The 14360-nt window shown below is 49.7% G+C and overlaps 3 non-coding genes across 3 annotated transcripts; all 3 read right to left on the reverse strand.

Annotated features, from left to right (window-relative positions):
• Window positions 1–1949: 1949 nt before the first annotated feature.
• LOC139274240 (U2 spliceosomal RNA) lies at window positions 1950–2146 on the reverse strand. The gene has a single exon (XR_011595434.1). It is a non-coding gene; the product is annotated as a U2 spliceosomal RNA (small nuclear RNA).
• Window positions 2147–4681: 2535 nt separating this feature from the next.
• Window positions 4682–4847, reverse strand: LOC139274410 (U1 spliceosomal RNA). Its single transcript, XR_011595469.1, has one exon. It is a non-coding gene; the product is annotated as a U1 spliceosomal RNA (small nuclear RNA).
• An 8353-nt stretch (window positions 4848–13200) lies between these two features.
• LOC139274400 (U2 spliceosomal RNA) lies at window positions 13201–13398 on the reverse strand. The gene has a single exon (XR_011595465.1). It is a non-coding gene; the product is annotated as a U2 spliceosomal RNA (small nuclear RNA).
• Window positions 13399–14360: the final 962 nt, after the last annotated feature.

Genomic DNA, 14360 nt, shown 5'->3' on the forward strand with positions numbered 1-14360 from the left:
CAATGGATTTTTGGATATTAAGGGAAGCGAGGGATATGGGGATAGTGCAGGAAAGTGGAGTTGAGGTAAAAGATCAGCCATGATCTTATTGAATGTCGGAGCTGGTTCGAGGGGTCGAATGGCCTACTCCTGCTATTTCTTATCTTCTTATCTGGGGAACAAAAATGAAACTGTTTTTTGGATCTGGGAGATGGAACAGTGGCTTGCTCTGTCTACTCCACACATCGACCTGGTATTGCAGTGCCTCTGGGAACATGCAGCTTCGCCTCTCTGGGGTGGGAAATTGTAAAAGAGAAAAGAAGAAAAAGGGTTTACAGCTGCTTGACCGTGCTCTCCTTTCCTTCGTAGGTTGCTACTCGCCACAGGTCACTTCTCCTGCCGCCGGTGCGCCATGTCGCCGCATTCTACTCGGCAAGGTCAGCAGCTGCCTTTGTGGTTTCCTTTCCGTTTTTGAATGTGGGAACTTGTCCTATATAGAATCATGGGCTGCAATTTTGCCATTGTTTAGTGGACAGGATGGGTGGTGGTTTAGTTATGAACTTTAAAATGATTGACAGCAAGCCGGGAATCCGCTGTCAAAACGCGCACACTTGCATTTCCCGATGTCGGGTCTGCCAGCGCTGAGCAGACCTGACTGGCAGTGGCGGGGGACCCAATTCAAATCATTAGTGGCTTGTTTACAGCCACTTCACAATGCTTTTCCTCCCGCTTTTTGAATTGGACAGGTCGCCCACCGGTATCACCGCTGTGCTTAGTGCTCGTCTGTGAAGCTGAGGCGGGAGGTCACTGGCCATTGAATCAGTTGATGAGTTGACAGCTTCAAATGTCACGTCAAAGCTCCCAGCCAATTGAGAAATGTTCCCTTCTCTAAACTGCATTTCCAGTAGGGAGATTCAGAAATGCTGAAAGTCTTTACATGAGTCTCCATCCAGTCTGAGCTCATTACCTCTGCCACCATTGACAGATCGCTTCTGTCATCTCTACTTCACCTGCCATCTATTACATCAGCATGGGTGTGCTTTATGCTCTCTCACCTTGCTCCTCAGAATCCGACCACGATCAGCCCCGACACTCGCGTCACCAAGCACACCGGCAGCACCAACAACAACACCAGCAACCTTCTCCGCAATCAGCACAGGATACTGCACAGGACAGAGGGCATCAACACCCGACCACATTGGTGTTGCCTTGCAGTTTGGCCTAGTTTTGGGTTAATTGTTGTTTTATTTCCTTCTACCCTGCCTCCCTTTGTGCTGGCTGGCTGCAGCTTAAATTGCTTGAAGTTCCTTATCCCTTTTGTTGTTTTCCAGTTTCCTTGTTTGCAAGCTGGATGCATAAGTTTTTAGGTGGGAGCAGTGATGGCTAATTTTCATTGTTGAGCATTTGACCTTTGAAGCATTTGAACAGTGTCAATCATCTTATGGTTTTGCAGGTTTCTGACGAGTTCTATAAACTGTGTCAGCTTTAAGCCCATTGTTTTACTGGTCCTTGTATTTTTCAGAGCAGCACACATGTGGCTGGTTTAAAGTTTGCTAAGGCAAAAGCTGGAGCTGAAAGACTGGTTGGGAGCAGCGAGAGCGGGTTTTGCGAGAGAATGTGCAAAGTAATTGTTGGTGTGTGGGGGGAAGTGTGTTGGTATTTGGGCTGTGTTGCTATTTGTCAGATGAGAGTGGCAGCAGAGCTTTGTCATGCATGTAATAAGCATGTTGTGTTTTTCCAAATTTGAGAGCGAATGTGCAGCAGGCTGTGTTTGGGTGTAGCTATGAGTGCGTTGTGTTTGGAAATGGTGTTTGTTTTTTTTGTTAAATTGTCTGATATAGAAATGATAAAGTGAGTTAAAAATTGAGATGTGCAAGCAATAATGGCAAGTAAAATGAGTGTGGCATAAAAGGAAGAAAAAACGAGATGTTTTTAATGAATCTGCTTTTAATTTTGAAATTCTCCCAAAAGGGAGGTGCACCGTTCCCAGAGACACTGCAATACCGGGTCGATGCGTGGAGTGGACGGAGCAAGCCCCTATTCCATCTCCCTGTTCCAAAAATCAATTTAATATATGGTCCCCAGATATTAAACTGATAAGAACAGATTTTTTTTTTGTTTCAACATTTTTTCGTCTAAAAATTTGCACGATGCATTGGAAAACAGTTCAGTACATTTGGATGCTGACGGCAGTTCCATTCAATACATTTGCATGCTTTATATTTCAAGGTGCAATTCAGTACAATCCAGGATACATTGTGATACAGTCATCAAATTAAGTTACATGTGGCACTATACGGTACATGAAACGGATGAGAATACAGTTACATTTCTTTCCAAGATACATTACTAAACAGTGTTGAACTTGCATTATACATGGCACAACGCAGGTGTTTTCAGATCATGGTGCTCTATGTATACAAACAGGTTTACAAGTACAGCCTGAGAGGAATTTAATACCGATTCCAGCCCCTGGGTTTACTGTGGCAGTAGGGCCTTAAACTGTGGCTCTTCCCCACCGTGCCTTTGCGGCAACTGCACCAATCTTTAGTGCGTCCCTCAACACGTACTCCTGGATCTTGCATTGCGCCAGTCTGCAACACACAGCCGTGGACATCTCCTTGCTCTGGAAGACCAGCAAGTTTCGGAAAGACCAAAGTGCGTCTTTCACCGAGTTGATGGCCCTCCAGCAGCAGGTGATGTCTGTCTCGGCGTGTGTCCCTGGGAACAGTCCGTAGAGCACAGAGTTCTGTGTTAGGGAGCTGGTTGGGATGAACCTCGACAGCAACCACTGCATCTCTTTCCAGACCTGTCTTGCAAAGGCACAATCCTGAAGGAGGTGGGTGACAGTCTCATCCGCCCCACAGCTGATTCGGGGGCAGCGTGCCATGCTGCTGAGATGCCGGCTGTGCTTGAAGGATCTGACGGGTTGGGCCCGCCTCACCGCCAACCAAGCTAAGTCTTGGTACTTGGGTGAAAGCTCTGGCAATGAGACGTTCTCCCAAACGAGTTTGACAGTCTGCTCGGGGAAGCACCCAATAGAATCCACCCTCTCCTCCTTCGGTAGGATGTCCAGGACCTTACGTGCCAACCACTGCTTTATGGCCTTGTGGTCAAAGGTTTTTTTTCTGAAAAACGTTTCCACGAAGGACAGGTGGACAGGCATGGTCCAACTGGTGATTGCAGCAGTGGCTCTCTTTGCAGTCCTTTGTCTGGTGTCCCTCCTTCTTGCAGTTGCGGCAGATGACTGCTTTGCAGCTTGTCGCCACGTGGCCTGCTTTCCCGCAGGTCCGACACACATTGGGTTGTCCGACATACACCAAGTAGCCCCGACTTCCTCCGATGGCAAAGCTGGAGGAGGGGTGCAGGATGGTTTCATTGGCGTCCGCTTTCAAAATGACGTGGATGTGGCGCTTGCTGGTCCAAATCCCATACCAGTCGTTCACGTCCACACTGTTGCCTGCCCCATCGACATACTTGCCGAGGAATGTCAGCATATCAATGACTAGGATGTGGGGGTTGTACATATGCACTGTGATAGTGCACTTCCTCTGTGATGAAAGGGTTCTGCAGTCACCATTGGCCGCAGTGGTTCAGCCATCTCCTTCAATGCCTTCAGGAATTTTAGGCATTGGGTGATGTTTCTGAAGGTTACATCAAAGTAACCTCTCTCCGGAATGTCCTGCAAGGCGAAGACATCTGCAATTTTCATGCCGCACGATTCAAACAGGATTTTCTTGATGAAGAGGGACCGGTCAATTGGCGTCTGTCCTTCCACCTTCTTAGCAGTCACTCGAATGGTGTTTTGAACTCCCTGGTTCGCCGCTCGGTTTGCCACCATCCGGTTTTCAGCTTCGTCCTTTCGGCTTGTGTTTCTGCCGAGACCTTCAATCTTTTGTGTCGCCAGTTTGGCAGCTTGGTGGACATTCTGGTCCGCCCCTTGGTCGGTCGACATGCAGATTTCCTCTTCTCTCCAGTTGGTGCTTGGCCCGAGCCAGAAGGCCAGTCCCACCCATCCCTTCCCTCAACGACTATCTGTCCCACCTGTGACAGAGTCTGTGGCTCTCGTATTGGACTGTTCAGCCACCAAAGAACTCACTTCAGGAGTGGAAGCAAGTTTTCCTCGATTCCGAGGGACTGCCTATGATGATGATGATGATGAGGTCCTATTGGAAGTTAATAAGATTGAAAATGTTGTGGAAATGGAAAGAGGTGCATTTATATGGTGCCTTTGACGACTGCATAGCGATTTGCAGCCATCAAAGTACTCATGAGGTAAATGCTGCTTTGTAAATGTTTTTGGTTGTGGTGTGAGTTGCAAGTGTGAATACTTGTTGATTTTTTTGTGTAAAATGTGGAATTTGGTAGCTGCAGAGATGAATATAAATGTGTGTGTGGAGATGAAATGAATGTGAGCGTTGGTATGCCTTATCGGGCCATTTGAATAGACTGACTGGTGAGTTTTAAAGGTGGTGCAGGTGATCCCGCATTGGTGTGATGTGTGACCTTGGAAGTGATATCAGTGTGGAAAGAAGTGATGGTGGGCTCCGGGGGACTGTAGAAGAAAAAGATGTAGGAGATGAAGGGCAATTTTGTAGCTCCCTCTGTTGGAAATAAATTAGAGCTGTAATTGAAGCAGAATGTGAGATTGATGAGCAAATGTTTAGTTTACAAATTGAAATTCTGATTTTAATTGTAAAGCCAGGGGAGAGCGCGAACGCAGTCCCCCACTACCACAAATTTTGAAGTCGAGTATCCCGCATTTGGGGACATCGCAGGCGACAGCACACCCCAAGTGCAATGGGCTAGCCTCGTCCTGGGAGAATCTTTTTTTCATTTCAAAAATATACTTTATTCATCTAAAATTTTCACAATACGTTGGAAAATAGTTCAGTACCTTGCGGTCAGCAATTCCATACAATTCATTTGGATGCCGACAGCAGTTCCATACAATGCACTAGCGTGCATTTCATTTCAAGGTACAGTTCAGTACAATCTGTAAATCAGGTTGCATGTAGTACTGTGCAAATAAGGGTATTACATGGAGCAGATGAGATCAGGTTTACATTACATTCCAGGATACATTTCAATACTGATCAAGAATCACGTTACATGTAGCACTATGCAGATGAAAGCAGTACACGGAACGGATGGGAATACATTTACATTTCTTTACAAGTTACTAAACAGTGCAGAGACTTTCATTATACATGGCACAACACAGGTGTTTTCAGTACATGGTGCTCTATGTTTACAAAAAGTTTACAAGTACAGCCCGAGGGGAGTTTTATACTGATTCAAGCCCCTGGGTTTACCGTGGCGGAAGGGCTTTAAACTGTGGCTCTTCTCCATCGTGCCTTTGCGGCGACTGCACCGATTTTTAGTGCGTCCCTCAGCACGAACTCCTGGATCTTGCATTGCGCCAGTCTGCAACACGCAGACGTGGACAACGCCTTGCTCTGGAAGACCAGCAAGTTTTGGTAAGACCAAAGTGCATCTTTCACCGAGTTGATGGCCCTCCAGCAGCAGATGATGTCTGTCTCGGTGTGTGTCCCTGGGAACAGCCCGTAGAGCACAGAGTCCAGTGTTACGGAGCTGCTTGGGATGAACCTCGACAGCAACCACTGCATCTCCTTCCAGACCTGCCTTGCAAAGGGGTAATCCTGAAGGAAATAGATGACAGTCTCGTCCGCACCACAGCCGACTCGGGGGCAGAGTGCCGTGTCTCTGAAACCCCGGCTGTGCATGAAGGATCTGACGGGTAGGGCCCTCCTCACCACCAACCAAGCTACGTCTTGGTGCTTGTGTGAAAGCTCTGGCGATGAGACGTTCTGCCAAACGAGTTCGACAATCTGCTCGGGGAACCACCCGACAGGGTCCACCCTCTTCTCCTTCCGTAGGGCATTCAGGACCTTACGTGCCGACCACTGCTTTATGGCCTTGTTGTCAAAGGGGTTTTTTCTGAAAAACTTTTCCACGAAGGACAGGTGGACAGGCATGGTCCAACTGGTGGGGAGCGTGGCCAGACCCATTCTTCGCAACACCGGGGGCAGGTGATACTTGGTGTTTGCGTACCGAGGGTCTGTGCACCGCTTGATGCAGCCGCACACAAAGGTGGCCATCAGGATGAAGGCCACGTTCGGAACATCCTTTCCTCCACTGTCCAGGGATTTATACATCGTGTCTCTGCAGACACGGTCCATGTTGGACCTCCAGACAAAGTGAAAGACGGCCCGGTTGACTGCCGTGGCACAGGAGCGTGAGATGGGCAAGACCTGCGCCACATACAACAATACTGAGAGCACCTCACTCCTGATGACCAGGTTCTTTCTTGCAATGGAGAGGGAGCGGTGCTCCCATAATCCCAGTTTCTGTTTGACTTTGGCGAAATGCTCTTCCCAGTTTTTGGCGCCCGCCCAGTCCGCTCCGAACCATATTCCCAACATCTTCAGGTAATCTGGCTTAACAGTGAAGGGAATAAAGGATCGGTCGGCCCAGTTGCCAAAGAACATGGCCTCGCTTTTGCTGCGATAACCTTTGCCCCCGAGGCCAGTTCAAACTGGTTTTAGATTGTGAGCAATCCGTGGACCGACTGCGGATCCGAGCAAAAGATGGCCACGTCGTCCATGTACAGGGAGGTCTTGACCCGAGTGCCTCCGCTGCCTGGGATCGTCACCCCTCTAATGCCCGCATTCTTCCTGATGGACTCGGCAAAGGGCTCGATACAACACACAAACAAGACAGAGGAGAGAGGACAACCTTGCCTGACTCCAGACCTGATCGGAAAGCTTTCAGTTTCCCACCCGTTGATTAGAACTGCACTACTGATGTCTGTGTAGAGCAGTTGGATCCAATTGCGGATACCCTCCCCAAGCCACATTTTGGAGAGCACGTCCATCAGGTATGTGTGCGATATCCTGTCAAAGGCCTTCTCCTGGTCTAAGCTGATTAAGCAGGTGACCACCCTCCTGTCCCACACGTAGGCGATCGTATCCCTGAGTAGCGCCAGGCTATCAGAGATCTTCCTGCCGGGGACAGCGCAGGTCTGGTCCGGGTGAATCAACAGCTCAAGAGCAGCATTGACCCTGTTGGCAATGACCTTTGACAGGATCTTGTAATCCACATTGAGCAGCAAAATGGGCCGCCAGTTTTTGATTTCCTCCCTCTCCCCCTTCTGCTTGTAGATGAGGGGATGATGCCTTTCCTCATCGATTCTGACATGCTGCCGGCCAGAAGCATACCCCAGTACACTTCCAGCAGGTCTGGGCCCATCCAGTCCCACACAGCCAAATACAACTCGACCGGTGAGCCATCGCTTCAGGGAGTTTTACTTGTCTCGAAGGACCGGACGGCCTTTGTCAGCTCGTCCAGAGTTAGCGGGTGGTCCAGACTCTCCCACTCGCTGTCGTCTAAGATCTCCGAGGTAGACGACAGGAAAGACTGGGAGGCCGCGCGGTCTGTGGGTTTGACATCATACAGCCTGGCATAGAAGGATTTGCTGATCCTCAGCATGTCAGGCTGCGAAGACGTCACAGAACCATCTTCTTCCTTTAGGCTGGTGATCAAAGAGCTCCCCCTGTGTACCTTTGGAAGAAGAAACGCGAACACGTCTCATCCTGCTCGACGGAGCGGACTCTGGAGCAGAAGATGATTTTGGAGGACTCTGAGGCAAAGAGTGAGGCTTGCTGGCCCTTCACCTCTTCGAGTTCCTCCGCGACATCAACCCCCATCGACTGCAGCAGGAGCAGGTTTTTCATACTCTTCTGGAGTTGGGACAATTCCCTCTGTCTCCCTCTCGCCTCCTGAACACCTTTGAGGATGAAGAACCTCTTGATTGTTTCCCACCAGTGCATCGGGGAATCGCAGAGGGGTTTTACGGTTCTCCAACCTTTGTAATCCCTCTTGAGTTCCTCAACGTTTTCTAGAGTCAATCATTTCACGTTCAGCTTCCATTTCCCTCTACCAACTTTCTGGTCTTCCTGTGGGTTGCCAGTCGGCCAGTAGGAGGCAGTGGTCAGAGAAGAACACCGGCGTGATGTCGGTGAATCTGACCTTGAGCATGTGGGACACAAACAGGAAGTCTATTCTGGAACGGACGGACCCGTCTGGTCTCGACCAGGTGTATCTGCGCGGTGCTCCGTCTGCAGGGTTGCTGAAAATGTCGCACAGCTTGGCATCTTTTACCACGTACATCAGGAGTCTGGACGTGGCGTCCAGTTTGCTGTCAGCTCTGCTGGATCGTCCAGCCTCATCGATGATGCAGTTGAATTCACCGCCCAGAATGACCGACCTGGATGTTGCCAGCAGCAGTGGGAGCTGTTGGAAGAGGGCCAACCACTCGTTCTTGAGAGCTGGGACATAAACATTAATTAGTCTGAAAGGGGAATTTTTGTACATTACATATGCTACGAGGAGGCGGCCACCAACCACCTCCTTAAATTCGGTGATGGTGAAGTGGCCTCCCCGCAGCAGAATGCCCAGGCCGGAGGATCGGCAGTCGTTGCCTCCTGACCAGATGGACGGTAACTGCTGAGGTGCGGCAGGTCGCACTCCTGCAAGAACAGCAGGTCTGCTTTGACCTTGGATTTTACGCTACGCACGTTAATAGATCTAAGTTTTAAATTCATTTTAAAGTTAGTAGTAACAGTTCAATAGAACGGTCATTAATGTTGCAGACCTGACCAAAATCCTGTTCCTGCATGTATAAATCAACACTAATAAAAGTCTACTGCACCTGGGCTGGGATACGAGTCGTCCTCTGCCGTGAGGGTGCTTCGAGCAGGGGACTGCTGCAGTATTGACAGAAAGTCCGATATATCCTCTGCGCTGTCCTCACCTGGTGTTGGTGGTTCCCTTTTTTCATCACTCACAACGTTCTGGAGCTGGGGTGCTTTGGTCGCTGCGTCGCTCCCAGTATTCTGGAGGTGGGTTGTGCTGGGCACTTCGCTGCTCCCGTTGTCCCGGAGCTGGGCTGTGCTGGTTGCTTCTTCACTCCCGGTATTCAGGAGCTCGTGTGCGCTGGGCACTTCGCTGCTCCCGGGTTCCCGGAGCGGGGTTGCAATGGTCGCGTCACTGCTCCCGGTCGCCTGGGGCTGTGCATTTGCATTTTGCCTCTTGTCCTGGTGGAGGTAGTGAGGGGCTTTGTCTCGCCCTTCGTAATCAGACGAGCTGTTGTCGCTGCTGTCTGTTATGGACGTTAGCCGCCTCTTCCCTTTCGTTTCAACAGGGGTCGTTGCTTGCCTCTTTTCCTTACACTTGCGGGTCTTTTTCTTGACGGTTTGCCATCCATCTCCACCTTTTGCTGCCTCCTCGTTCATGGACTCGGTGCGCTGGGGGAGAGCTTCATTGCTGGGTGCTGGTGTCTCGCAGCTCGCCATAGCAGGCTTCTCTTCCTCACCGACTTGTTCAGTGTCCATGCACAGCGTGTTGGTCGGGGGGGTGGTGTTGGTCTCCTCTGGAGAGTTGTGTTTCTCAGCTTCCTCCTCCTCTCGTATAATGTTCTTTGCCCCCTGCGCACAGAGGTTGCAGCACTTGGTCCTTTGTCTGGTGGCCTTCGTTCTTGCAGTTGCGGCAGATGACTGTTTCGCAGCTTGCCGCCACGTGGCTTGCCTTCCCGCAGGTCCGGTATATGTTAGGTTGGCCGGCGTACACCATGTAGCCCCGACTTCCTCTGATGGTGAAGCTGGATTGTGGGTGCAGGATGGTTCCGCTGGCGTCTACTTTCAAGGTGACCTGGACCTGGTGCTTGCTGGTCCAAATCCCGTGGAGGTCTTTCAGGTCGATGCTGTTTCCTGCCCCATCGACATATCTGGGGAGGGATGTCAGCACATCAATGACCGGGATGTGGGGGTTGTACATCTGCACTGTGATAGTGCGTTTCCTCTGTGACGGGAGGCCACTCGGCCTGGGCTAGGGGCGGGAGCGATTCAACTGGCCGGCATCGAGGCCGACAGAGCGGCTGCAGCAAGAAAATTAACGGAAAGGCTGCAGCAAGCAGGCGAGGCTGGGAGCGAGGAGCAATGCGCATGCGCGGACATCACCAGCGGACTCCACTGCGCATGTGCAGATCTCCCGGCACAGTTTTCTGCGCAGAACGCTGGCTCCACCCCTGACTCGACTGGCCACGCTGCGCGACTACAGGGAAGAGGCCGGACAGCGGCCAAAGTGGCAACACCATTTTTCAGCGCACCTCGGAACGGAGAAAAGCGGCGCAACTCCGGTAAATGCGCCGAAAAACGGGCTGGGCCAAAATTGAGGCCACGGAATGGGGAGAGAAGCAAAGCTGAAATCGGAAAGCAGAAAAGTAGAATGTTAATTTGGAAGACAGGAAACAAGGGCTGGAAAATCGACAACAAGGAAGTTTGGCAGTGCTAAATGGTATATACTTCAATGCAAGGAGTACAGTGAATAAGGCAGATGAGCTGAGAGCACAGATAGACACTTGGGAGTATGACATTATAGCTATTACTGAGACATGGCTGAAAGAAGGACAGGTATGGCAGCTCAACGTTCCTGGTGACAGGGGTTTTTGATGGGATAGAGAGGGGCGGGGCGGGAACAAATAGGGTGGGTGCAACGGGGTCGCAGTATTGATTTAAAGAAACAATTACAGCTGTGAGGGGGGGATGATATGCTGGAAGGATCATCAAATAAGGCCATATGCGATGAATTTAAGAACAAAAAAGGAGCGATCACACTGCTGGGAGTGTACTATAGACCCCCAAACAGTCAGAAGGAGATAGGGCAGTAATCGTAGGGGATTTCAACTACCCTAATATTAACTGGGATAAAATTGGTGTGAAAGGTATAGAGGGTGCGGAATTCCTAAAAATGCATTCAGGAGAACTTTTTTCATCATCATAGGGAGTCCCTTGGAATCGAGGAAGACTTGCTTCCACTCTTAACATGAATTCTTAGGTGGCTGTCAGTACAATACAGTCTCTGTCACAGGTGGGACAGATAGTCGTTGAGGGAAGGGGTGGGTGGACTGGTTTGCCGCATGCTCTTTCCGCTGGCTGCGCTTGATTTCTGCATGCTCTTGGTGAAGAGAATCGAGGAGCTCGGCGCCCTCCCGGATGCACTTCCTCTACTTAGGGCGGTCTTTGGCCAGGGATTCCCAGGTGTCAGTGGGGATGTTGCACTTTATCAGGGAGGCTTTCAGGGTGTCCTTATAACGTTTCTGTTGCCCAACTTTGGCTCGTTTGCCTTGAAGGAGTTCTGAGTAGAGCACTGCTTTGAGAGTCTCGTCTCTGGCCTGCCCAGCGGAGCTGATCAAGCGTGGTCAGTGCTTCAATGCTGGGAATGTTGCCCTGGTCGAGGATGCTAACGATGGTGCGTCTGTCCTCCCAGGGGATTTGTAGGATCTTGGGAGACATCGTTGGTGGTATTTCTCCAGCGACTTGAGGTGGTCCATGTTTCTGAGCCATAGAGGAGGGCAGGTATTACAACATCCCTATCGAGCATGAGCTTGGTGACCGTTTTGAGGGCCTGGTCTTCAAACACACTTGCTCAGGCAGCCAAAGGCTGCACTGGTGCACTGGAGGCGGTGTTGGATCTCGTCGTCAATGCCTGCTCTTGTTGATAGGAGGCTCCTGAGATAAGAGAAATGATCCACGTTGTCCAGGGCCGCGCCGTGGATCTTGGTGACTGGGGGGCAGTGCTGTGCGGCGAGGACAGGCTGGTGGAGGACCTTTATCTTACTGATGTTTAGCGTAAGGCCTATGCTTTCGAACGCCTCAGTAAATACGTTGACTGCGTCCTGGAGTTCAGCCTCTGTGTGTGCGCGGACGCAGGCGTTGTCTGCGTACTGTAGCTCGACAACAGAGGTTGGGGTGGTCTTGGAACTGGCCTGGAGACGGCGACGGTTCAACATTTTCCCACTGGTTCTGTAGTTTAGTTCCACTCCAGCGGGGTGCTTGTTGACTGTGAGGTGGAGCATGACAGCGAGGAAGATTGAGAAGAGAGTTGGGGCAATGACACAGCCCTACTTGACCCCGGTCCGGGTGTGGATTGGGTCTGTGATGGATCCGTTGGTAAGTTTCACGGCCTACATGTCATCATGGAGCAGGCAGAGGATGGTGATGTACTTTTGGGGCATCTGAAACGGAGGAGGACGCTCCATAGACCCTCGTGGCTGACAGTGTCAAAGGCCTTTGTAAGATCGAAGAAGGCCATGTATAAGGGCTGCCGCTGTCCCCTGCATCTTTCCTGCAGCTGTCGCACTGCAAAAATCTTGTCCGTTGTGCCCCGTAGGGGATGAAATCCAGACTTATTTAGCCACTATGTAACAAGCCCAAACAAGGGAGGGGGTGGTTCTGGACTTAGTTTTAGGGAATGAAGCTGGGCAGGAGGAAGGGTTTTCAGTGGGAGAGCATTTTGGTGCTCGTAATCATAATTGAGTTAGATTTAGGGTAGTTATGGAAAAGGAGAAAGATAGACCAGGAATAACATTTCTGATAAGAACATAAGAAATAGGAGCATGAGTAGGCCATACGGCTGCTTGAGCCTGCGCCGCCATTTAATACGACCATGGCTGATCCAATCATGGACTCAGGACCACTTCCCTGCCCGCTCCCCATAACCCATTATCGGTTAAGAAGCTGTCTATCTCTGTCTCTGTCTTAAATTTATTCAATGTCCCGGCTTCCACAGTTCTCTGAGGCAGTGAATTCCACAGATTTACAACCCTATGAGAGAAGAAATTTCTCCTCATCTCAGTTTTAAATGGGTGGCCTCTTATTCTAAGATTATGTTCTCTAGTTCTAGTCTCCCCTATCAGTGGAAAGATCCTCTCTGCATCCACCCTGTCAAGCCCCCTCATAATCTTATACGTTTCGATAAGATCACCTCTCATTCTTGTGAATTCCAATGAGTAGAGGCCGAACCTCCTCAACCTTTCCTCATAAGTCAACCCCCTCATCTCCGGAATCAACCAAGTGAATCTTCTCTGAACTGCCTCCAGTGCAAGTATATCCTTTCGTAAATATGGAAACCAAAACTGTACGCAGTATTCCAGGTGTGGCCTCACTAATGCTCTGTATAACTGTAGCAAGACTTGCCTGCTTTTTTTTAAAATTCGTAGCCAATCGTTCCAATTCTTTGTCAAATCACAAACGCCAGAGGTCACCTTGGGCCCATTCAAGGATCACTCTGCGCCAATGCTCTTAGCCAAAAGTCCTAGAGCCACTGCACCGTTCCTGGAAGTACTGCAATACCAGTTTCGTGCCATGGAGGTGGATGGGTCAAGTCCCCCACACACCTCCGTGGAGGTGGATGGGTCAAGCCACCCCACCCACCTCCTATTTCCAAAAAAGCAAGCATATACCTTCCTGATCCAGGGAGAACCACCTTGGGGTCATGGTGGTCACTCCCCTGTCAGGTCAGCCACGCATGATCTTAGCCAAAAGGCCGAGAAGCGCCTTTTATACTCCAACCCCTTTGCAATAAAGGCCAAGATTCCAAGATTCCAGTGGCCTTCCTGATCACTTGCTGTACCTGCACACTAACCTTTTGTGTTTCATGCACAAGTACCCCCAGGTCCCGCTGTACTGCAGCATTTTCCAATTTTTCTGTTTAAATAATAACTTGCTCTTGGATTTTTTTCTGCCAAAGTGCATGACCTCACACTTTCCAACATTATACTCCATCTGCCAAATTTTTGCCCACTCACTTAGCCTGTCTATGTCCTTTTGCAGATTTTTTATGTCCTCCTCAGACATTGCTTTTCCTCTCGTCTTTGTATCATCAGCAAACTTGGCTACGTTACACTCGGTCCCTTCTTCCAAGTCGTTAATATAGATTGTAAATAGTTGGGGTCCCAGCACTGAGCCCTGCGGCACACCACTAGTTACTGATTGTCAATCCGAGAATGAACCATTTATCCCGACTCTCTGTTTTCTGTTAGTTAGCCAGTCATCTATCCATGCTAATATATTACTCCCAACCCTGTGAACTTTTATCTTGTGCAATAACCTTTTATATGGCACCTTGTCAAATGCCCTCTGGAAGTCCAAATGCACCACATCCACTGGTTCCCCTTTATCCAGCCTGTTTGTTACATCCTCAAAGAATTGCAGCAAATTTTTCAAACATGACTTCCCCTTCATAAATCCAAGCTGACTCTGCCTGACCGAGTTATGCTGTTCCAAATGTCCTGCTTCTTTAATAATGGACTCCAACATTTTCCCAAACACAGATGTTAGGCTAACTGGTCTTTAGTTTCCTGCTTTTTGTCTGCCTCCTTTTTTAAATAGGGGTGTTACCTTTGCAATTTTCCAATCTGCTGGGACCTCTGCAGAATCCAGGGAATGTTGGTAAATTACAAATAGTGCATACATTATCTCTGCCACAACTTCTCTTAAGACCCGAGGATGCAAGCCATC

This window comes from Pristiophorus japonicus, chromosome 9 (genome assembly GCF_044704955.1).
Source record: "Pristiophorus japonicus isolate sPriJap1 chromosome 9, sPriJap1.hap1, whole genome shotgun sequence".
Taxonomy (NCBI): Eukaryota; Metazoa; Chordata; class Chondrichthyes; family Pristiophoridae; genus Pristiophorus; species Pristiophorus japonicus.